At 49.8% G+C, this 25217-nt stretch overlaps 1 protein-coding gene across 3 annotated transcripts in view; it reads left to right on the top strand.

Moving 5' to 3' along the window:
• The window catches only part of Galnt10 (polypeptide N-acetylgalactosaminyltransferase 10), a 139749-nt gene that overhangs the window by 89008 nt on the left and 25524 nt on the right, over positions 1–25217 (top strand). The window lies entirely within an intron of this gene.

Below are 25217 nucleotides of genomic sequence, written 5' to 3'. Positions count from 1 at the left end.
TGTGAGCAATCCTTTCTGAGAAGAGGCCATTGCAAGATGCCCTTTGTAGTGGCCACTTAGGCTCAGGGAATAGGAAAGTGGAGGGCCGTGGATGGTAGCTCAGTGGTAGAGCACTGGCCTAGCACGTAGTGGGCTATGGCTTCGTTTGGGTTAGTGAGCCTGTTCTCCCTTACATGGCAGCCAGCCTGCTGTGAACCCAGTGTGCTTTAGGCCAGTGTACTCCACCCTGTCCCCATACCCAGAGCATGTACCTTCTCTTCTTGTTCAAGCCTAGGGGAGTGGAGTTTCCATCGCTCCCACTTTCCCTTTTATGGTTGAGTGAGGACTGGGTGAGTTGATATTCCTGGCCAGCATTCAGGGAACAGCCATCATCCACTGTCAGTGTACAGTGAGGCTGTGTTATTACTGTTAACCGGGCCATACTTGACTAGAATCCCCCAGTGAGGGGCTGGGAGTGTGGCTCAGTGGTAGAGCACCTGCCTAGAATTCCCCGCACCCCACTGTGAGGGGCTGGGAGTGTGGCTCAGTGGTAGAGCACCTGCCTAGAATCCCCCAGTGAGGGGCTGGGAGTGTGGCTCAGTGGTAGAGCACCTGCCTAGAATCCCCCAGTGAGGGGCTGGTGCATCAGTGGTAGAGCCCTTACCTAGAAGTCATCCATTGAGGGATTGGGAGAGTGAATCATTTGCCTAGAATTCTACAGGGAGGGACTGGGAAAGTAGCTCAGTGGTAGAGGGCCTGCCCCAAGTCCCCCAGTGAGGGCCTGGGAGCGTGGCTCAGGGGGCCTTGCTTTAGCGTATGCAAGGTCTTTGGTTTCAGCCTCAAACATTCCAAATAAAGCGAAGCTCTTGGACTTGTGGGAAATGCTGACATGCAGGTGTGTCAAGGCCACTAAGGGCACCTTGTAGCCTATTTGGAAGGTGTGGTCTTAGAAAGTGTGGCAGATCACCCACCACGCATCCCCTGAAGGGGGGGAGACCAGCCTGCAGGCTCATCAGACCTTGTTTTCCCAGGAAGCCGTGTTGTAAATCATCACTTCCCCACCGCAGGCCAGGATTTATGGTCCCACATGTCATTCCAACCACCGTTCATTAATCCTGAGGTCTCACTTAAATTATTAAACTGTCCTGTTCCGGTTGTGAGGGTTCTAATTATATCCTCAAGAGGCTATCATTATCCAGATTGTCTGCCACACTCAGCAGACACGGCATTGTCCCAGCCCCGTGTCATCACCCTCCCTTCCCCCAAATCAGGGCTCACCTGTGTCACGGGACAAACCCTAACCTAACGGGTCAAGAGGCAGAGCGCAGAAGTTCTCAAAGACTGTCCTACAGGAAATGTGTGTGTTGTGTAGATTCCCAGGCCACACCCCTCTCCACACTGTCTGAGTGGAGCCAGGGAGCTGCATCAGAGCCAGCTTTTCTGGGGATGTTGACGGGGGTGGGAGGGGTGGGGGAGGGATCCTGGCACACAGAGCTAAGAAATTCAGCCTTAGATGTCAGGGCTGCTCAGACCCTTTGAGGAATAGCTGATGGGAAAAACAAAACAGGCATGAGACCTGTCTTAGTCACTGTCCGGGTGCTGGGAAGAGACACCATGACCGTGGCAGCTCTTACAAAGGAAAGCATTTCATTGGAGACCTGCTTAGACTTTCAGACATCTAGTCCATTGTCATGACAGGGACCATGGTGACACACGGTGCTGGAGCAGCAGCTGAGAGCTACATCCGAGAGATAAACTGGTATGGGCTTTCGTAACCTCAAACCCAGTAACATACTTCTCCCAACAAGGCCACACCTCCTAATCCTTCTCAAGTAGGGCCACTCCCTGATAACTAAGTATTCAAATATATGAGTCTGTGGAGGCCATTCTTATTCAAGCCACCACAAGAACAGTCTCTTTTTTTTTTTTCTGTCAACAAGGTCTCTTGTACCTCACGCTGGCCTCAAACTTGCTATGTTGGCCAAAGTTGGCCATTTAGTACCCAGTCCTCCTGTCTCCACCTTCCAACTGCTTAGATTATAGGTGCACGCCTGCCACCGGGCCAAGGCTGTGCAGTGCTAGGAACAGAACTCAGGGGCTCCTGCATGCTAGGCAAGCATTCTTCCAGCGCCTGCTCCTTTTTCAGTAGGGAAAGGGGACCCCAGAAAGGGGACAACCTTTGTTCAGAGCTCCGCAGCAGAGGCTCGGCCTGGCTCACTGGCCTGCCGTCGGCATGAGATGGGATAATAGATGGCAGAGCACTTTGGAATCATTCAGCACTCTATAAATACGAGGTGATGCTATTATTTTCCTGCCAGAGCAGCCTATGACAGGAATGGCTTGCTACTTTCTCTCTAAATTACCGTAATCACCTGTGTGAGGCCTCCACCAAGCCCATAACTCTAAACTCACGGGGCATAGAATAAATCGTTCCTGAATGAACAATAAAAAAAAAAAAAAATTATGGGAGAACGTGCTTGGGCCCGGCCTGATCCTCGGGCAGACTGCCCCGCCTTTTCTGTTGCCCTGCCCTTTCTACTTGGGAATGAATTACATCTTCCCTGACTTGGGGCAGCAAGTTTAAAGGGTCTCTGGCCTTCCTTGAGATACACGCTACCAACACCTGAGCCTTTGCATCTGCGGAATCCCTTACCCTCACCAGCCTGCCTCGGCTCGTCCTCACAGCTTTGGCAAGGGGAAAAGCTCAAATCAGGACAGTTCTTTGTGCTCAGTACACTCTCCTATGCGTTACCCACATGCAAAGCCTGTCTTCAAATCTGGAGGAAATCAAGTCTCCTCCCCACCCCCCAGCGAGCTTCGTGTTCTGAGGCCACCTGGCTTCTCCACTACTTCCAGAAATCTCTCCCGAAGCTGCACACCCTCTGCATTTAGGGACCTGCCTTACCTCACAGAGCCGGTTAATGTCAAGTCTTGTTCCACGTTCAAGCGGCACCAGTTACTGGCAGCCAGAGCCACACTGATTCCAGGCCCTCCAGAAGCTGGGCACATGATCAGGTCCCCACAGGCTGTTGCCACGAGACCCTCCATCCTCCCTTGAGAGGCAAAGCTACAGGGTCTTTACTTTTCTCCCATATTGACAACGTGAGCCCTGTATGAGCATAACTGTCTCCACTCCCCACCCCCACCTTCAGAGGTGAAATTGACCAAAACAGACAAACACTTGCTTAAGTCAGCCAGCATGGGTGTGTGTGACCAATAACCTCTATCAACAGCTTGTTTGGATTAAGAAACATCAAGGAAGAGGCCTTGTGGCACAGACCTTTAATCCCAGCCTGGCAGGTCTCTGTGAGTTTGAGGTTGGCCAGGTCTATGTAGTGAGTTCTGAGACAGTCATTGGTAGCGAGAGGACACCTGCTCTTTTAGAAAGGGAAAGAAGCGCTAAGGCAAAACTGAGGCAAACCTTCAGGCGTTTCCAGAAAGGACGAACTGAAGAGGGCAGACATGGAATGCCCACCCTGAATGTGGGTGGCACCGTGCCATGGCTGAGGTCTCAGGCTATGGCTCAGTAGTCAGGCTCACGGCCCTGGTCACACGGTTGGGGATTTGGCTCAGGGGTAGAGTGCTTGCCTGGCAAATGAAAGGGTCAGGGTTTAGTCCTCAGCTCTGAGAAAATATTTTTTTAAAAGATCAACTGCTGCTCTAGCAGAGGACCTGAGTTCTGTCCCCCATACACACATGGCACGTACTGTAGTACAGTCTTTGTGATTGTTAGTGGATGCCCAGTTCAGCCCGTGCTGAGTGGCACAGATCTGGTGGGAATGGAAATGCGGTTTGGCCGAATTAAGGAAAGTGTGCACTGCCAAGTGCCTGGACGTTTTAATGCCAAGGAGATTTGATTCACCTGTGGTTTAAGAAATCTTTGATTGCCAGTGTATTACATCAAGCCTTGGCCATTGATTAGAAGAAACTTCATGGGATTCCTTTCTGGTCACAATTCCTTTGGTTTGAGTTCTGTTCGGACAGCTGAAGGAGGCACTGGGATCCATGGTCCTCCCAGCAGGAACCTTCTCCCAGCACTAACTCACTCCCGGACAGACAGAAGTGGCCCAGGCTTGACAAAGGATCAAAGATTGCATTCTTTTTATTTTTTTTTTTTTAATTTTTTTTTCATGGTTTATTTTTTTTAATATTTAAAAATTTCCATCTCCTCCTCTCCCCTCCCTCCCTTCCTTCTCCCCCTTCCCTCCCCTCCCCTCCACGCATACCTCCCCTCCCTCCCTCTCAAGGCCAAGGAGCCATCAGGGTTCCCCACTCTATGCTAAGACCAAGGTCCTCCCAACTCCCCCCAGGTCCAGGAAGGTGATCGACCAAGCTGAGAAGGCTCCCACAGAGCCCGTCCATGCAGAAGAATCAGAGCCCAGAGCCATTGTCCTTTGCTTCTCAGTCAGCCCCCGCTGTTGGCCACATTCAGAGAGACGGGTTTGGTCGCATGATCCATCAGTCCCATTCCAACTGGAGTTGGTGATCTCCCAATAGTTCTGTCCCACCGTCTCCATGAGTGAACGCACCCCTCTCGTTCCTGACTTTCTCCCTCATGTTCTCGCTCCTTCTGCTCCTCATCAGGACCTTGGGAGCTCAGTCCAGTGCGCCAATGTGGGGCTCAGTCACCTTCCCCATCTGTCGCCAGATGGAGGTTCCCTCACGGTCCTGACTTTCTTTCTCATGTTCTCTCTCCTTCTGCTCCTCATCAGGACCTTGGGAGCTCAGTCCGGTGCTCCAATGTGGGGCTCTGTCATTTTCTTCATCTATCGTCAGGTGGAGGTTCTATGGTGATATGCAAGAAATTCATCAGTATGGCTATAGGAACTGGCCTTTTCAGGCTCCCTCTCCTCAGCTGCCCAAGGAACTAACTGGGGGCGTCTCCCTGGAAACCTGGGAACCCCTCTAGGGTCAAGTCTCTTGACAACCCTCAGGTAGCTCCTTAAATTAAGATATATGCTTCCCTGCTCCCATATCCACCCTTCCTATATCCCAAGCACCCCATTCCTCCGAGCTCCCCCCGTTCTCCCCTTCACACTTTTCTCTCCCCATCTTCCCTTGGCCCAGTCTTGCCCAACCCTCAGGTTCCCAATTTTGCCTGGCGATCGTGTCTACCTCCAATATCCAGGAGGATTACTATATCTTTTTCTGGGAGTTCACCTTCTTATTATCTTCTCAAGGATCCCAAATTTATAGGCTCGATGTCCTTTAATTATGGCTAGAAACCGACTATGAGTGAGTACATCCCATGTTCATCTTTATGGGTCTGGGTTACCTCACTCAGAATAGTGTTTTCTATTTCCATCCATTTGCCTGCAAAATTCAAGATGTCATTGTTTTTTACCGCTGAGTAGTATTCTAGCATGTATATATTCCACAGTTTCTTCATCCATTCTTCCACTGAAGGGCATCTAGGTTGTTTCCAGGATCTGGCTATTACAAATAATGCTGCTATGAAGATAGATGAGCAAGATTGCATTCTTTTTAATTTTTTATTTTTTATTTTATCTATCTATTTATTTATTTGGTTGGTTGGTTGGTTGGTTGGTTTTTCAAGACAAGGTTTCTCTGTGTAACAGTCCTTCCTGGCTGTCTTGGAACTCACTCTGTAGACCAGACTGGCCTTGAATTCACAGAAATCTGCCTGGCTCAGCCTCCCGAGTGCTGGGATTAGAGGTGTGCGCCACACTGCCTGGCAAAGGACTGCTTTCCCAGGCATGGGTGCCCCCTTATTATTCATGCCAGGAGCTCAGCTTTGGCCAGGAATATATCATTTTTTTTTAAGATTTTGGTTTTGATTTTTAATTTGGCGGGAAGTGTGGGGGTGGGGGGAATGAATTCACAGGTGTGTATTAGTCAGGAACAGAACTGATAAAATGAGTATATCCTTTTTATATAAAAATGAATATATTCTCTAGTCTGGGTAGCCCAGCAGTAGCTATGCCCTAACAGAAAGTCCAGGATTCCAGTAGTTGTTCAGTTCATCAGGTGAGATGTCTCAGCAGTCCTGAGACTGGAGGCCAGAGGATTCCTAGACAGCTGTTGGTCTGTGTTGGCATCCCAGAGAAGTGTGTTCTAACACCAGCAAAGGAATGCCTCAGCAACAGGGTAGGGGAACTGACCATCCAGAATGAGAACAAACAGGCAAAAAGCTAAAGCATCCTTCTTCCGTGTCTTTTTGTGGGGGCTTCCCCCAGAAGGTATAGCCTGGATTTTGATGGGAACTTCCCACCTCAAATGATTCAATCACGAAAATCCTCACAGGGATGCCCAGATGCTTAGGGTTTGGTTGGTTCCAGATGTGATCAGATTGACAACAAAGATTAGCCACCCCAAAGCATTTGTGAGTTACTCAGTGTGGGTGTTGGGAACTGAACTCGGGTCCTCTGGAAGAGCAGCAAGAGTTCTTAGCCCTTGTGCCCCTACACTCCCAGGAATTTGTTTGTGTGTGTGTGTGTGTGTGTGTGTGTGTGTGTGTGTGTTTTAATGCTAGTTGTAATTTCCATCTTCAGGGCCAGTAGAGGCCAAAGTGTTCTGTTTTTATTTTTTTGGTGGGGTGGTGGTGGCCAGCAACAGTGAGTAAGCAAAGATCATACTTACTAACACCCCCACCCCAAAAAGCCTTGGGATACTAACTTACCACACTCAGTCTAATCTCACAGTTTTACAGGCTCTGAGGGTCAGGAGAACTATCTCTCCCAGGGTCCCACTTTCCAAGGAGGATCTGCCAGAGCACTCTGCAAAGGAGTGGGCAGAGTTACAGGTCACTGGTCCAATTTGTCTGTGCCTTTCTCTGCTTCCAGTTGTCTCCCTGAGCCCCAATACATGCCAGGCTTTGTGTAAGGCTTTAGGGTTACCTAAAGAAGAAGAAGACAGGGCCGTGCCCCAAAGACCTGGGATTTTACAAAGCGCTACAAGAGTAGAATTGGCGATATGAGTGGAGTCAGTGGGGCAGTCAAGACATCAGAGAGGACACACTGGTCTTGTTGCTACTGCGTCCTTATAGGATTGACAATGCAGGCTGGGGAGGCGGCTTGGTAAAGTGCCTGCTGCATACACTTAGGGGCCCAACTTTAATCCCTAGCATAAAGAGCTGGATATGGTAACACATGCCTGCAGTCTTAGCACTGAGGAGTGAAGAGAGACAAGAGGATCCCAGGACTCACTGGCCAGCCCGTCTCTGAATCAGCGAGAGACCCTATCTGAAAACATAAAGTGGAGAAAGATACTTGGTGTTGACGTCCAGCTGCCACACACATGTACCCATATTCATACATGTACATACACACAAAGCTGGTGTTCACACATCACTGTGCCTCTATGTTTTGCTACAGGGGTGGCAGGGGAGCAGCGCAATAATAAGTTGGTAGAACTTGGAACCCAGAAGCATAGACCTGGGCCTGGATGTGCCCCGTGGTCATCCTGGTACTTCCTGATCACCTTCTGTCTCGTTTGTTACCAGCCTTACCCTATGCCTGACCCTGCTCTGGCCCATTCATTGGCTGTTGTTTCTATTTATCAGTTTGCCACCTCCCAGTCAGATAGCCAACTCGCTGTGATACCATTAGTGTGCTTGGCTAACTTACGTCATCTCTGTGATGGATTTGAGGTGCCCCTTAACACCATGTAGGGCCGGGTACAACAGACGAGGACTGAGTGTTACTGCAGGAGGGAGTTAGAGAATATATCTCAGGAGTAAGCCAGGAGGCTGAAACATAGAGCACACATATGTATGTTCGTACATACACATGTGCACACACACATATGCCTGTCCAGCCTCAGCCCCAGCTCACACCACCCTCATTCCTAGGCATACACGTCTGTCCTATGCCTTATGACAGCCCTCATCCCTGCCCCCGCCCCAGGTCACGTAGTCAGGCTTCTCAAGGCTCTGAGAACAGCACTTCTGGGCTCTGGCCAGGCGTTAGCATGCATTGCTGAGAGCTGGTCAGAATCTACCAAGCAAGCCTGCCATTTGACTAGCATGAGGCCCAGGACATTCCAGAATGCTTTTCAGGGAAGGCTGGGGAAAGCCACCGGGCTAGAGGGACAGACTTTAGATCCTATTTGCTGTCCTTGGTGGAAGAGGAAGGCAAAGAGCAGCAGGTGCAGCCCCCAGCATGGGCAGCTCCTCCCAAATCCTCATCATTACTGAACGTTAGACCGAACATGAGCACCGAGATGGCAACATTCCGCATCAGAAGGTATCTCTGTAACTGGGGAACTGTTTGAGTTGCCAAGACCTGTGCCCTTCTTCCTGACTTGCAGACGATAATAGTTTGAGAACTATTAAATCTGACTCGCAGACAGTTATTGTTTAATAATTGTCAAGTGGGTGCTCAGACTGTCAGCCACTGGGTTCCTGCTTAGCGGATGAGGAACCAGAGACCTGAGTACCTTGGCAGAGCTGGTCTGTAAAAAAAAAGGTAGGCATTGAGCTGGGGGTGTGGCTCAGGTGGTAGTGTCTGCCTGGTGTGCAGGAAGCCCTGGTGCAGTCCCTAGCACCACACAAGCCAGGTCCGTAATCCCAGCCCTTGAGAGATGAAGGCAGGAGGGTCAGGAGCTCAAGGTCACCCTTGGATGTGTAGGAGTTTGAGACCGGCCAGGGTTACTCGAGAGAAAAAGGGAGTGGGGAGGGGGGAATCTGCCTCGATCTTTCTGATTCAGGAGCTGTGCTCACTGCCGTTCCCTCACATGCTAAAGGAATTGTCCCTCCTGTGAGTCGCCATGGTGTCCTCTTTGGGGAATGGGATAGGAGTTACCGTCCGCTTTTATCCAGCTGGGCTGTGGGCCCCAGAGCGGGAAACAGTGGAGTTACATAGCTCGCCTTCACCCTCATTCCTCGTTCTTTGTTCATCCTCAGGACATCTCCCCCACAGTTTGTGGCAAGGCTCCCCACCCTGTTCACCCCTGAGAATGTGGTTCTTCCACCCCATCACCAGCATGGCCTTCAGAGCTCTGGGCTAGTTTCCTTGGGTTCTGCCCAGGCGTGTTTGAGCCTTCCCACAAGAGTCTGATTAATCAACTCGGAGTTGAAGGTTACCAAGAAAAATATGCCAGAGCGTGACAGGCCATTAGTATTTGTGTTGTAGGGAAACCAGTAATCATCTTAATTGGTGCTCGCTTTGGAGCAGAGCGGGGGCTCTCTTTCTCGAGTGCTGACTCCTCCTTCCTGTACCCTTAGCACCAGAAAAAGGCAGCTTCTTCCCAGCTTCTGCTCGCCACAGTGACCTCATTTTCCCCCTGCAAATGCTGGGTCATCTGAACTGGCTCAGAGGAGCAGGGCAAGAATGTGGGCCAGCAAGAGATGCATGAGGTCACTGGAGCAAGCCTGCCTATGTCCCTGGGGATGTCAGACCTATGGCTTTGGTGATGACCAGGCATGCCTTCCAAAACGCAGGTAGTCCCCAAGGCCCAGGGATGAGTGAAACCTGCCTTTTGGGGACCCTCCCAAACCCAGCTGGACTCTGAGCCTCTCTCCATTCTTCCCTCCTGCTCTTCCTCCCTCCTTCCTCCCTTCCTTCTTCCTCTTGCCTCTCTCCTTCCCCCCTTCCCCCTTAATCTGCAATGTCTTTGTCTATTCTCAGATATGAGTGGGACCTCCCCCCTCTATGAGAAGGGCCCTACTTTGGTTTATCATCCCCAAACTAAGATTAGTGTGCATCCGTCATCTGCGGAGTCTATGGCTCAGTTCTAATTTAGAGAAACAGCCACGTATAAACCAGAAGTGCCTCTAAAGACGGCCATTATGACAACTTTTATCACTCTGTAGTAGAAACAACTCAGAAACTCATCCTCAGGAGATGCGTGACAGTACCGGTCCAGTGTGGAATGTGGTGCAGCCGTTGGAAGCCCTGCCGCGGGAGCCAGGTCTTGTGGTACATACTTGTGACCCCAGTACTCTGGGATACAGGGACAGGAGAATCAGGAGTTCAGAGGCAGCCGTGGCGACCATAGTGAGCTTGAGACCAGCTGGGATAAGTGAGACTCTCTGAACTACATGAGCAGAGTTCTGCCACATCAGGTGGAACATTTCAAGGTGTTATTATCTCCCACCCCCCCCCCCACACACACATGTAGTACTCCATTGTGTAAATGTCCCACATTTTCCTTATCCATTCTTTGGTCAAGGGGCATTTAGGTTGTTTCCAGGCTCTGGCTATGACAAACAAACTCAGCTACTTTTTTATGCAGGCCCTGCCCATCCGCCCAGTGGGCTGGGCCTTCCTGCATCAGTAGCAATTAAGCAATACCCATAAGCCACTCTGATGGAAGAGGCAGTTCCTAGATCAAGGTTCCCTCTTCCCGGGTATGTCTATCATTTTTTGTTTTTGTTTTTTTCTCACACAAAAACTATGACACTTTCATCTGTAATGTTTTATTTATTCACAGAGTGCTTATTTCTCATCTAATTGGAAAGTGGTAGTCTTCGAGAAAAGAAGGTAATTGACCCAGTCACTTACTTCCTACCAGGTTTTAACATGGCCCGTCTCGTACTGTGCCATAATCCTGCCTACACTGAATTTTTTTGCTTCTGAGCAAAGAGCATATTTGATACTTGTACACCCTTAAGAATTGCATCCTTTCCATCTAAAGCAATTATGAACAACTTACTCGGTGCATGTTAATGAGATGATCATTAGCGGAGGTCGTTGGTTTCCAGGTCCTTGGGTATGCAGAGGCTCTAGGGCTCTGAGCCTTTGGGTGAGTGTTCTCTCTCTCCTAGAATGTCCACCCTGTGAATTCTACTGCAGCCAGCTAGGGTAGCCTCTCCTCGTGTGCACCTGCTCTACCCTGAACCCATTCCTTAAGGCTTCTACTAATCTTTGCACACACATCCACAACTAAAGGAATCCCAGGGGTTAGAAACACAAACTCTGGACTCAGACTGGCAGCTGAGTCTGTTCTGCCAGGTGAGCCTCCGTGTTCCCGTATCCAACTTGGGATGCATAAGAGGATCCTGGAGGATGCTTGGTGCTGGGTCACTGTGTGAAAGGCATCCTCTTGTCTGTGGGGCAGGAATGCCTTTCTTTTCTAGATGGAGCTGTGAGCTTGTCATCCAGCTCCCCATCAGCGCATGCTACCCCTGACCAGTCCTGGAGGGTCAGCCGCCCTTATCTGTGCTATCTGTGCAGTGCAGAATAAGGAAAGCTGACAGGAGCTACGCGGCTTTTCTCTTCACCTTAGGGACGTAAAAGGCCAGGCCGACTCTGAAGAACTAAAGGAAACCAGTTGGACAGTGGGCTTGAAAAGTGGCACTTGCTTCCTCTTGCATGCCCTATTTTCCCAACATGCATGTGCTTTCCTGGTCCTGTATTTTTATATACTCCCCAGGGGAGAGCCAAGTCACCCACAGGAAATGAGGTCTCGGTGATCGGGCAGTGAAACCAGGGAACAAGCCCAGGTGGGTTAACCCTGCGGAGTCCTGGGTCACTGCTGAGCCCTGAACTCACACCCCTGGCCTCTCGTGATGTTGACTTTCGGCTGTTGACTACCTGGGTCCTTAGACGGTAAGAGCAGGACTGACTGCTTCTTGCTACAGCACACACGGGACCACAACCCCTCCTTATTTGGATCTGAACTTATGATGCCCTGGCTGCAAGCAGTATCTTCTGTCCTCAGAGACCTCCTCCACCTGAGATGGGAGCACTGACCTGTAGGGGAGCGTGTGTGCACATGCGTGTTCATGTCTGAGCAGGAAACGAATCAGAATCCCCAGGCATCAAGCAGTCCATGCTTCGCTGGAGGCCTGGGACACCCACCTGTTGCTGCTCCGGGTTCCAAAGACACAGCCTGCATCGCCTCGCACACAGCTCCGCACAGTGTAGCATGCCCTCCAGGCAGCGCTGATGCAGTTTTCTGGCCCTTGACAAATTACAACAAACCTAGCACCGAAAAGTACAAATTGCTCACAGCTGGGGCAGAGAGGAAAATTACAGGGGCAGATAAATAGGGTAGTGTTTATAAAAAGGCAGACAGTGTCGGTTCTGATTATGGGGTGCCTCTCAGAAGGAGCCATCATTATAGGAGTCAAGCTTCAGCTCGGGTTCCCCCGTTCCTGGAGCATTGCATGGTGGGACAGTAGAATCACAAGGTGCCGGGGCTGGAGAGAGCCTTCAAGGCCGTGAAGTCCAACCACGCATTCGACATCTGAGGTTGGGTTAGTCAGTTCTGCCTAACGGTAGCAGAAGACAATGGCGCCAACTCTTATGTGAACTTGCTTTTTGGTAATGAACTGAGCCCTCGTGCCCTGCAGTGGTTTTTCTGGCCCCAGGCAGACAGGGAGATGCCCCCACAGGGCCTGAGCCAGAGAGCACAGTTGTTAACACCGGGCAAATTCTCTACCTCTCTGGACCTTGGTCTCCCTGTCAGCCAAACTAGAGCCGCATTCCTGCACTTGGGGGAATCTTAGGAGCAAGAACAACAGTGAGGGAAAGGGCCTGCTAGATCTACAGGTACTGACCTCAGAAGGAGAGTGGCACATTGCTGTTAGTAAGTAGGAAAGCAGGCTTCAGAAGGAATGTGGGCACATCAGCACTGATTCCGTCCTCGGAATTAAAACACTCCACCGTGGAGGAGGCTCATGGGACTCAAGATGCTAAGGAGACTGGCAAAGCTCAGGAAATTATCCAAGTCCCCTCCCCAGCGTGATAAAAGCAATAGCAGCTGCTAGGGAGGAGACTCCGTTGGAGCTGCTTGCAGGCTGTGCAGAAGCCTCCAGGGATGCGGCTTCCTGGAGTCATCACTCACGTTGGAGGCTTTTCAGTGGCATAGCTGTTTGGGGGTCACCCGTACCCCTGTAAGTCACCCCAGTAAACTTACTGATTCACAGAGACGGACGTGGGAATCGTTTCCTTGACCCGTTGTTGGTGCTTTATCTGGGGCAAAGAGACATTTATTCGTGTCTCCCCTGGGAAGACATTGAAAAAAGTCATACCAAAGAACGTGGGGAAACTGTTCAAGACATCAACTGTTGGGCTGGGCTATCTCTGGCAGGGGTGGCTAGTGTCACTAGTCTGAGACGTGTATACGGTACATACCTGACAAGACAAGTCGGTGACTGGCTGAAATCCTGCTGGACCTTCCTAGAGGACTTATTGTTGGTAATGTCCTGTCACCTGACTATACTGTGTCACTCATGGTCACACCAGAAACATAGCCACCTCGCGGGCCGAGAACACACATCGTTCCTCTGTTAAATACAGAGTGGCATTCAGGTGGGAACTTCCTGAGTGGTCAGTTCCTTGATACTTACCAGCTGGGAAGGCATCTTTTGGACACTCCCAAGAGAGTACCTGATGGCAGCTTCCTGCAGCATACTTTCTGTCTTCCCTCTGGTGGCAGGCGTGTTTTCAAGGCGCTCATGGCGTGCAGGGACCTAAAACTGCAACACTAAAAGGTGACAAAATAGACCAGCATTGTTCGCCAGATGTCTTAGTACCTTCCCCATGGTAGGTACCACAAGGGAAATAAATCACGCTGTGCCCTGTCTCCAAGAAGCCTGTACAGGGCAGGAGCCCGCTCAGCCCCTGGAACTGTGAGCGAGCGTCAATTCCGGACGCTGCTTTGGGGAGTATGTCAGCCATGAACAGGATTCCCTGGGGCGGAGACACAAAGCAGGATGCTCGGAGCTGAGGGGTGTGCAAGAATAAAGGAACGAGATGAGAAAATGTGTGGAGCCGAATCAGCAGCGTGCAGCATGAAACAGGACTTGTGGGGATAAGGATGGTGAGCCCCCGATGCTGCTGAGAGGCCCAGATTGTCACCATGTGAACTGTGCTTGCGGAATGAGAGACTGGAAGATTCCTGTCTATCAGATTAATCCTGGGTAGAAGCTTCTAGAAGGAGCCAAAAATCTCAGAGTTCCTGCCCTAGTTCAAATACCCTGTGTGGCTTGGAGTGGTGGTGGTGGTGGTGGTGGTGGTGGTGGTGTGTATATATGTATGGGGGTATGCAAACACATGTATGTACCTGCACGTGGAGGCCAGAGGTCAATTCTAGGCATCTTCCTCTATTGCTCTTCACCTTGTTTTTGGAGACAGGGTCTCTCCCTAAACCGGAAGCTCACCAGTTTGCCTCAACTGGCTGGCCAGGGAACTCGGTGGACCCTCTTCTCTCTGCCTCTCCAGTACTGGGGATTCTAGATAACACACCACCATGGCCAGCTTTTAACATGGGTGCTGAGGATCCGAACTCAAGCCCTCAAACTTACATGACAAGCACCTTGTTGGCTAAGTCATCTCCTCATCCCTAGCATTTTGTTCTTTTTAATTATTTTTCACTGGGGGAGGGGGGTGGTTTACCTGAGGAGTGGTGCACGTGCCGCAGCATGCGTGAGGAGTTCAGAGGACGACATGCAGAATCACTTCTCCTCCCTCTGTGTGAGTACCAGAGATGGAACTCAGACTGTCAGGCTTGGCAGCGAGCACCTTTACGCCCTCAGCCGTCTTGCCCACCCTTTCCTTTCTTGGTGGGGAGCTGATGGACGGTAGAGAGGCGCTTAGAAGTCTCTGGTGTGTGCTCAGCTTTTTCTTTCTATGAACTGCAGGAAAACCCCCAGGAGGCACTTTTGCCCTTTAGCGAATGAGAGGCTGACAGGCCAACATGTTGCTGCGATGGAAATTTTCCTTTTCATTTCTTGATAACACTGTGAGTGATCGGCGTGGAAGCCTGCACCCTACACGAAACATGTGTTACCTCTAGACATCTGTCAAGTGACGTGATTTAAAGACAGCCACCGAGAGCCCAGGACTAGATCTGCCCAGGAGCCTGAGTCCCCGGATAGGCTGCAGCTGGGGAAGGCCTCAGCCGATTGGTGGGGGAAGTCACTTTCAGAAAACGGAGCATAATTAACTCCATCAAGGTGGCTTTCTGAGTATTTTTATTCATCGTCTGACTATTAAACAGATTTATGCCCCTGCCCACCTGCTGAAAAAGAGACCAAGGCATTTAGCTGAAATTAAAAACGCAGGCAAGGCTGTCTGTCTGGGTGATAGGAATTCTCTCAATAGGTGACTCATCTTGCAAAGAATAGGGACAAGCAGTTCATTTGTGTGATGGAGTGAGTGCTTTCCAGTCCTGGGAGCAGGCTGGAGGGTGCCACTGCTTGAGGAAAGAGCATGATCTACTCTTCAAACCACCAGAGGCATGTTCAGGCCTCAGACCTGTGCGTATGACGCGGGGGGGGGGGGGGTCATTTGTAATGTGGTGGCAAAGAAGATGTTTAGGGAAGTTATCCACATGTCCAGCCATGCCGTCTCAGGCCAGCATAAAGTTCAGGTTAGCCTGTGCCATGGACCAGCAGGCACCTCACTGAAGGAGGGATGGTGTTGAATTCCTGAGGCACTGTTGTGTTAGTTACCCCTGTTGGACTGAGACAAAAGCACCTTAAAGGAGAAAGGGCTTGTTCTCATTGCTGGTTTGGGGGTAGGGTCTGTCATGGCAGGGAAGTCCTAGAGGCAGAAGCTAGAGCGGCTGTTCACATGGACCCATTGTCAAGAAGCAGGGAGTGGTGTACGCTGGTGCTCAACTCACTTGGTCCTTTTTATTCAGTCCAGGACCCCAGGTACCACACACATTTAGGGTGGGTCCTCCCACCTCAGTTAACCTAGTCTAGAAATGCCCTCACAGAGTGGCCTAGAGTTTGTTTCCTGGGCAGTTGTAGGACCTGTCAAGTTGGCAGGCAGTTTCAACCATCACAACCACTCAAAAACTGAGTCAGTGCCAGGCCTACCCTGAGTCTGTTCCCTTAGGTGCCGGCTATGGTTAGCTTTCTTGGAGTGGGGTCTTCCAGGAGCCCTAGGGTGAGCTGGGACTGTAGTGTGAAGCGGCGGGCTGCGTCCCACCACCCGGCTAGCTTTACCCGAAATAATTACATGGAAACTGTATTTTTTTAAACACTGCCTGGCCCATTATCTGTAGCCTCTTATTGGCTAATTTTCACATCTTTCTTTAACCCATATTTAGTAATCTGGGTAGCACCACGAGGTGTGGCTTACCAGGAGAGATCTTAACCTGCGTCCATCTCGGAGAGGAGCAGCATGGAGACTCACTATGGTGACTGTCTGAAGCGTCTCTCCAACTCTACTTCCTTGTTCCCACAATTTTGTTCTGTCTACTCCACCTACCTAATTTTCTGTTCTTAAAGGGCCAAGGCAGTTTTCTTTATTAATTAACCAATAAAAGAAACATAGACAGATAACTCTCCTCCATCATGGGACTCAGTAGGTTCACATTGGAATCAGCTGTGCCTGTGCCTGCTAGCTTCTGCTCAAAGGCTCACTTCCTGTTAACCCTGGAGCCTAAGACTAATTGATGAACCCAGTGGCTCTTGGATCCTAAGCGATCACATGTGCCCAGAAATATGGAGAACTTGAGGTTGGACCAAGCCCTTGATAGAAAAGGCCACAGAAAGGCTTGTCATTGCTGACTCCGGGGCAACCAACAACAACCTCTGGATACCCCTCCCCTCCCGCACCATACCAGAAGGGGTGTCTGCTGTCCTAGTACCCCTCTTTCTTCTCCCCTCATCTCTGGATTTCCCTCCAGAAACAAAAAGTACAATTTCACCCCAAGGTCTCTTCTTATTTCTTGACCCCATTGCCCTCCACAACCCCTTCTGCACCCAGGCAAGGTTCTTGCTGAGAAGACTCAGTGGCTGGAATGGCCTCCACCTTGTGTCTTCCTCCTTGACTCATCTACAAATCCATGTATTTCAGGAATGCGTTGTGTGTATTGGCTTGACTCCACCAGAGGTTGTTTGTGCGTGCGTGCATGCATGCGTGTGTGTGTGTGTGTGTGTGTGTGTGTGTAATGGAAGGGCTGGGAGCATGGCTCAGTTAGTAAAGTGTTTACCTTGCAAGCATGAGGACCTGGGTTTATTCCCCAGAACCCACATTTAAAAAAAAAAAAAAAAAAAAAAAAAAAAAGACATGGTGGCACATACCTGTGATCCCAGCACTGGGGAAGCAGAGCTTGGCAGGTCACTTGGGAGTGAGAGACCTTGTCTATGGGAAACAAGGTAGATGACTCCTGAGGAACAACACCTGCATAGGTGTGTGCACACAACACATACACACTGACAGACAGACACACACACACACACCATTCACTGATTAAAATATATGCTAGACTGTGGCAGTTACAAAGACAGTAGTGGTTCCTCTGTAGCCTTGGGAGCTGGGCTCTCGGAGCCCAGTGGATACCAAATTCTGTAGGTGTTCAAGTCCCTGATACAAGATGTTGTAGCATTTGCATGGGATTTGCATATACCCTCCCCCACCTCCAGTAAATCATCTCGGAGGCTAGAGAGATGGGCTTTTAGTGGATAAAACTACTCACTGACCGGAGTTTAATCCCCAGGACTTACATGGTGGGAGGAGAAAACTGGCTCCTGCAAGTTGTCCTCTGACCTACACGCATGTGCCATGGCATATACACACATATGTGAATATACACACACACACATGCACACACACCTAAATGTAATTTTTAGTTACCCCTACATGGTTTATCATACATACATAGCACAACGGATACCCCGTGAGTGGTGATGACTTCAGCCTCATTGCAATGTTTCCCTGTGTTCGACCTTCTCCTTTCTCATTCAGGGGACACTGACAAGAAAAGCAGCTCTGCGACATGATCAGTCCAGGTGCAGTTGGTTTTTCTCGTGTTTTCCACGCACAGTTGAACTAGACTTTGTCACCCGTGGATTTAGAGCACTAACTATACAAACGCTTGGCCACATCCCTTTCCTGCTGTCCTCACCCCAAACATTTACACGCGGAAATTTGTTATTTTGTTATTTCTCTGTAATGCCACAGTTGTGGCATTATATGGAAATTTTTTGAAAAGTGGTCATCGTAAGCCGACTATGTGATTTATAAATTTTAAGACTTGTAAAAGACAGCCTGTGAACCAGCTGTTACGTAAAGAGACACGGAGCCGTAATTAAAAGGAGGGTCCAGCCAGATGCTCTGCTGGCCTTTGACAAAGAGCTTCTGCCCGCTTCCCACAGAACTGTGGTGGTCTTGATGTTTTCCAACCTCCAAGGCAAGAGGCCTGCAGATGTAAAGCAACATCCCACCCCCACCCCCCACCCCCCATGTATGCATGCTTTCCCCGTGGCGGCCTCTGTGGTAAAAGGAAAAACCTGGCGTGCCCTCTGGAGTCTTTGGAGAAGGAAGAGGGCCACTGGCATTTTAGAGACCTGGAGTCAATAGGAAGTGTTTAGATGGATGACCTGCTGAGGTGAGCAGGTGGGGACAGCCCTGTCTAGAATTGACCGTGGACACCTGCGTCCGCATAAGCTCAGTCATCATAGCAATTAGGGGAAGCACCTTCCCCAGGTACTGAGGGAAGACTGCTCCCTCTGGATCAAGTGTCTTTTATCGCTGATGGTTCTGGAATGTGCCCCAGGCTGAGGTTCTCAAGAGAGTAGGAGTGGAGTTTGCAGGGCCTTCAAACCCAGCTGACTGATGGAACTAGAAGGCAGAGGAGAGCGTGGGGAAAGTGCATTCCAGCGTCTGTGTGTGCACCCACATGTATCTGCATGTGCACGTTTGTTAGGGTGTGTGTGTGCGTGTGTGTGTGCGTGTGTGTGTGTGCGTGCATGTGGAGACCAGAAGTCGGCCTTGGGTGTCACTCCTTGGGCACCAGCCACCTTGTGTTTTGAGACAGAATGGCCGGCTTTCTTGAATAGATCCTGGGGATTGAACTCGGGTCCTTGGGCTTGCAAGTTGTGCACCTTACAGATTGAGACATCTGCCATCTCCCCCTCCCCAAGCGCTGTCATGACTAATCTTTTTTTGTTTTGTTTTGTTTTGTTTTTGTTTTTCAAGACAGGGTCTCTCTGCAGCTTTTAGAGCCTGTCCTAGAGCTAGCTCTGGTCTCCAACTCACAGAGATCCGCCTGCCTCTGCCTCCCGAGTGCTGGGATTAAAGGCGTGCGCCACCACCGCTCGGCTGTCATGACTAATCTTAACAGAGTTCTTCAACATCACCCTTGCTAAGCCACAGCTGGCTCCCCATTTTCAACCATGCAAGCAAAGGCTGGGTTTACAATGCTGAACATGCTGAGTGCCACTTCATTTAGACTTCTATGGACAGACATGGGCCTCTGTAGGTTGACTTTTCTTTCCCACCCACCAGTACTCACATAACAGACAAGGAGACTCCCTATTAATTGTAAATGCTTGGCCAATAGCTCAGGCTAATTACTAACTAGCTCTTACAACTTAACCCATTTTTATAATCTACATTCTGCCACATGGTGTTGCCTCTCTTTCATCTTGCACCTCTCGTTTCCTTTCTGAATCTCACTGGCGACTGCTCTGTTCTGCCCTTCTTTTTCCCAGTGTTCTTAGTCTGGTTTGCCCACCTAACCTTATCCTGTCCTGCTATTGGTCAGTCAGCGTCTTTATTAAACCAATCATAGCATAATTTGCCTAGTGTAAAGGAATATTCCATAGGCCTCTGGTCAATGCAGAACTCTGTTGTTTCTCTCTGAAATCCCTCTGCATCCTCTCCAGTGGTGGGTCACTTACCTTTCCCACACAGCACATGATGCTCCCATGGATTGTCACTTGTCAGAGCAAGTGACAAGCAAGTGAAAGCCCTGGGCCATCCAGGCTTGAGACTGGGCAACTGGAAACTGATACCCATCAAGTAGGGTGGATGAGCAACTGAGGGATAGAGAAGCAGTTCAGTCACATGGTTAATGATGCCTGGAACCTACCTGATTCCTGGCCATCCACTCCAGCTGGCTGAATGCAGCTTCTTACAGAACTTTGCTGACCTTCAGTTTCCCCATATGGGGTACAGGAGGGTCGGTGACCACCTTCTGGAGTCTTGGGAATGAAATGACCTGAGTATATAGCAGCATATCACACAGGGCTTTAGCACACAGCAAACATAGCTGAGAAGTGGGGTGGCACACGCCTATAATCCCAGCACCCAGGAGACAAAAGCAGGCAGATATCTGTAAGTTCGAGGCCAGCCTAGTCTACAGAGCGAGCTTCAGAGCAGCCAAGGCTACACGGAGAAACCCTGTCTCAGAAAAAAAAAAAAGTTCCCTGCTTCTAAAAATGTTTCCTTTGGTGAGAAATACCTTCATATCAAAACAGGATGGAGTAGGACGGCTTCAGGTACCACAGGTCCTCCTCTCCTCCAAAGTGAGCACTGGTGCCTCAGAGCACTGTAAAGTTGACAAGTAGATACATCTGTCTCTAAAGATGCGCTCCAACTCAGGACACCAGAGGAGTCCAGCAGAGCCAGGATGTCATGAGACCCAGAACACCCACGGGTACACAAAAGGAAGCACACTATGGCAGCTGCAGACGGTGTGAAGACCTGCTAGAGAGTGCTTGTCTTCTATCTCTACATCCACCGAAGCGAGGGATACAGAGCCTCTTCATTCCTGGTGTGCTTCTGCTTGGTGGCAACAGGCACTTAGCATGTTGATTGTGTTAGCATGTTGATTGGACCAGGAAGTTTCTTGATGTCCTATAGACACTCCAGAAGAAGTCACAGAGAATTCAGCAGCGGCACGCAGAAGCCTCTGACTTGATGCTGGGCACAAGGTCATCTGATGAGTGGAGAGCTCACACAGCCTACCTCACCAAGCTTGTGGGTCAGAGATCTGTGCCGGAGGGTGTGGGAGATGAGTTCCAGGGTACTGCCATCAGCTGACTCGGGCACCCACTCTGGTCACAGAGGTAGAAAAGGGGTTCTAGGGCTCAGCGGGTGTGGTGTTTGCCAGTCTAGCCAATCAGCGAGCTCCAGATTTTGTGAGCGACTCTATGTCAAAAATAAAGTGGAGAATGAGAGAAGGTGCCCAACTTCCACCGCTGACCAGAGGCAGACAAGAATGTGCACACACATGCGCGTATGCACACACACAGTTATTCGAATTTTTTTTAAAAAATATAGTAAGTAAGGAGTTAGCAAGGTGGCTCAGCATGCAGAGGTGCCCGCCACCATGCCTGACAGCCTGTGTGCAATCACTAGGACCTGAATGGTGGAAGGAGGGAGTCTACACCCCCAGATTGCTCTTGAAGCTCTTCCTGCACACCATAATGTGTTCTCTCTACCCTGCATGAGTAAATAAGTAAATGTAATAATAATAATAATAATAATAATAATAGACAAAAACAGTGGGTAAAAGCACTTGCCACAAAACCTGACAGCCTGAGTTCCATCCCTGGGGCCCACACAGGTGAAGGAAAGTGCAGACTACCACAGGACCTTCACCAACCTCCACGTTGGTGCACGCACACACATGTAAATAGATGCAATAAAAAAGTTAATAAGATTTGGAAATTAAAAAAAAACTCTAGGGAGAGATGGAGAAATGGAAAGCAGACAGACCGTCTCTAGCAGCCCACACACGTGGTTGAGGACGTTGTCTTTGTACCCCCTGCCCTGGCTTCCTTCTCGCTCCCTGTCCTTGGCAGCCATGACTGATAACACATCAAGGTCTGCCTCCACCATCCCCTAGCGTTCTCCATGTGACCAGCTTCTCTCTCACGGACCGCCAGCCACCAACTTCAAACCCATCCTCACCCAGGGTTGGCTGCAACTGAACTGAGCTGATCCGAGAGACCATGTTTCCACTAGTGCCACGGCCACCAGAATCAGGAGTTGGGACTTGGGTGTATCGTGTTAGGGGGTACAGTTCAAGTCAGTAGCCTTCTGAGCTCAGCTCTCCATGAGACCCATCTGTAGAATCCAAGAGCCAGGGGCTAGCAAGATGGCTTAGCATAGCGCCTGACACACTGTGCAATCGCTGGAACCCAGATGATGGAAGGAGAGAACCTTCCGCCCTCCAAATTGAGAGGGGGGGGATGGCCTCAAGTCCCCTGCACTTGGGTCTCACCAGCTGAGAAACTTGGGATGAGACCTTTCTCCCCCATGGGCCTCAGTTTCCTCTCCTCTGACACCAGAACCAATGGCATCTGTCCAGTGGCCCTAGTGTGGGTATTGGAAGGGAATGCAAGGAGACAGTTCAGCCTCTCCTAGAGTAATATGGAGTCCAGGGTCATGTGACCACCCTGCAAACCTTCTTGGGAGAGGACGGAAACCATGATGCTGGAAGTCAAGTGTCCTTCTTCCTGAATTCCCTAGCCTTTGCACACAAGACTGACTCCGGAAGCTTCAGGCGGGACAGGGAGGAAATAAACGTGGCCACACCCTTCACTGGAACCCAGCACTGTGTCCTTAGTCCTCCCACATAGTAGGGGGCAGTGGAGATGGCACTCTGTACATCCGAAGCGTGAACACACACAGCGAGCCTCAGGCAGAGGGACAGGTGTGGGTCATGGAAGGGATCCTGTGGCCTGACCTGGGAGATGGCCCTGCCGTGTTTACCTACTGTGTAAGTCTGGTAAAGTCATTAACTTCTCCAGCCCTCTGACTCCTTAATAAGAGGGGGTAGAACTGAGTGACGGGTATGCGGAGTAGGGAATCTGGTGAGAGATGAGATCGGTCTGTAGACAGGGTGTCCTAATTTGTAACTCTCCGTTGAGCAAATTACATCTGTTAGCATCTTCTCCTATAAGCAGGAACACTCGATACTCTTGTGTTGTGGGTGTCTGAGGTAATGCCCGTGAAGTGAGGAGACCTGTGTGCTAGCCAGGCTCAGCAGGTGTCCCCTGTAATTGTCACCATGGTGACCATCCTCGTCCTCATTTGCAGTTCCTTTTAGCTCCAAATCCTGTGACCTTCTGAGACTGGTCAAATAAGGCAGCGGTGCTTTGAGTAAACACACCTTCTCATAAGGACAGGAGGCCAGTAATTGCCCCTAAATAATCGCTCCAACTTTTACCACAAGCTGTCGAAAGGCCCTAATTGGCCAATCAGTAACAACTACAGCCATCTGCATTAGGGTGATTTAGCCACGGGGCTCTGTGCACGTGAGGACCTCGATGATTACACGGTGGAGGTGATATTTCTCCTTCCACGGGAGCACTAGTGTGTGGCACCCGCCTGCGAGCTCACTCACAAGTTAACGACCCACTGGTTGCATGCAGCCCAGAAGCAACACGGTGCAGAGACTTGTGGATCCACCCCCTCTCTCTCTCTCTCTCTCTCTCTCTCTCTCTCTCTCTCTCTCTCTCTCTCTCTCTCTCTTTCTCTCTCTCTCTCTCTGGAGAAACTGTTCCCGCAAGAACAACCACATGCCAGAGCTTGGCCATGCCTCTCGCTGTGCTCGTGCCTCACTGCCTGAGCGCCAACCAGACCAGGAGTGCCTACGGGCTCAACCTTGCTCTTTATGTAAACATAATCTGTCCCCAGTATATTTTTCAGTTGCTCCGGCTTCACAATGCCAAGCAACCCAACCTGAAACATTCTCCATCCTGAAGAGGTTTCTGGAGTCTTAAGTCTCTGTGACCCACAGCCGCTCTTCAGAGAGGTTGTACATGGTACCTGGGATGACCTTCATGGTTCCACAGGATCCCAGCAGGTGGATGTGTCAGGGTCCCACCTCGACGGGTTCATACATTTCAGGGTAGGGGTGTGTGGATTAGAAGTGTTAGGCAGAAAAAACAGAGGTACGAAAGAGATATACAGAGACACAGAATAGTGTTGGGAGGGCAGCTCGGAATACTGAATCTGCCCGAGTTTATTTTTCATATGCCATATATACCCCAATCCAAAAGGGAGGAAGAAGGCAAAAGACTGCTTTGCTATGATACAAAAAGCAAACAGAGTAATTACCTCTTCAGTATCTGAAACCTCAAGTATCTATACCCTTAGTTAAGTATTCTGTTGTTTAGGCAGGACAAGCAGCACTCACTCCTTAGGCCACGCATCCTGTAGGCAGCCACACCCTGGGTCAAACCTCCTGTCATAACTTTGAAGGAGCAGGAATAGGCTTGAACTCTCTGACCTTTGGTCAAGGTGGAACGAATCCACATCCATCCCCATCCACAGGCTCCCACATGGATGTCCCTTTAACCAGTGCCCTCTCCCTTCTCCTGTACGTCAAGTGCAGGGTCCCAGATCACCTGTTCTGTCAAACCTGACCTCCAGTTCACTGCTGGAGAGGCAAAAACCAAAACAGAAGCCAGGCTTGATTCTATTTTTATTTGCCATTATTTTTGTTTATTTGCTGTTAATTTTAAACGGTACCAATTGTGCATTTATGGATTAATATCAAGTTTCCATTCAAAGCAAGCACGGGGGCTGTGGAGATGGCTCAGTGGGTAAAACTGATTGCCACAAAGTCTGACAACCTGAGTTCGATTCCTGGGACCATGTGGTAGAAAGGGAAAACAGATTCCCACAAGTTGTTCTCTGACTTTCACACGTGGCATACTTGTGCCTCATACATGTGCATATGCAATGCATGCATACACACTGAACAATATGGGCATAAGAATCCCCCTGCCTCCATCCTCCAAGGCTGGGGTTACAAAAATACACAGCCATGTTTGGTTTTTTTACATGAGTGCTGGGGATTCGAACTCAGGCCCTCAATTTTGCATAGTAAGTACTCTTACCCACTGATCCATCTCTGCGGCTCTCATGCTGTCTTAATTACTACAACTATATAGTAAGTTCAGTCAGAAAAGAGATCAAGAAACATGAGTCTTCCAACATTTTCTTTCCTAAAAGACCTCCACTATTCTAGGTCCTTCGTTGCCATATATTTTGAGACAGGGTTTCGCTGTGTAACAGTCCTGACTGTCCTGGAACTTGCTTTGTAGACTAGGCTGGCCTTGAACTCACAGAGATCTGCCTGCCTCTGCTTCCCAAGTGCTGGGATGGAAGGTGTGTGCCACCACTGCCTGGCTCACCATATAAATTCTAAGAGCAGTTTGTTCACTTTCCTGAGTAAAGGAGAGCATCAACCATCACTAACTGTGGCATAAGCTACAGGTTTTTTTCATTTTTTGTTTTTGGACTTTTTTTAAGCCATCATAGATTTTCATAAAATCCCAAGCCCTAATAAACATCAAGAGAGACTTACAGGAAGTCTGGGACTTATAAGTCTGAATGTTTGCTAATGTATATTTATGCACCATGTGCATGCAGTGCCCTTGGAGGCCAGAAGAGGGCACTGGTTCCCTTGGTACAGGTTTGGATCCTCTGCAAGAGCAGCAAGTGTTCTTAACCACCAAGCCATCTCTCCAAACAGTTTATTACATTCTTTAAGATATTATCTTGTGTCTATAGCCACAGCACCTTGAACTCATCTAACTGCATCTAATCTTGGAAGCTAATCAGGGTCAGGCA

This window comes from Arvicola amphibius, chromosome 4, assembly GCF_903992535.2.
Source record: "Arvicola amphibius chromosome 4, mArvAmp1.2, whole genome shotgun sequence".
In the NCBI taxonomy this organism is placed as follows: Eukaryota; Metazoa; Chordata; class Mammalia; order Rodentia; family Cricetidae; genus Arvicola; species Arvicola amphibius.
This window is presented reverse-complemented; position numbering and strand designations above follow the sequence as displayed.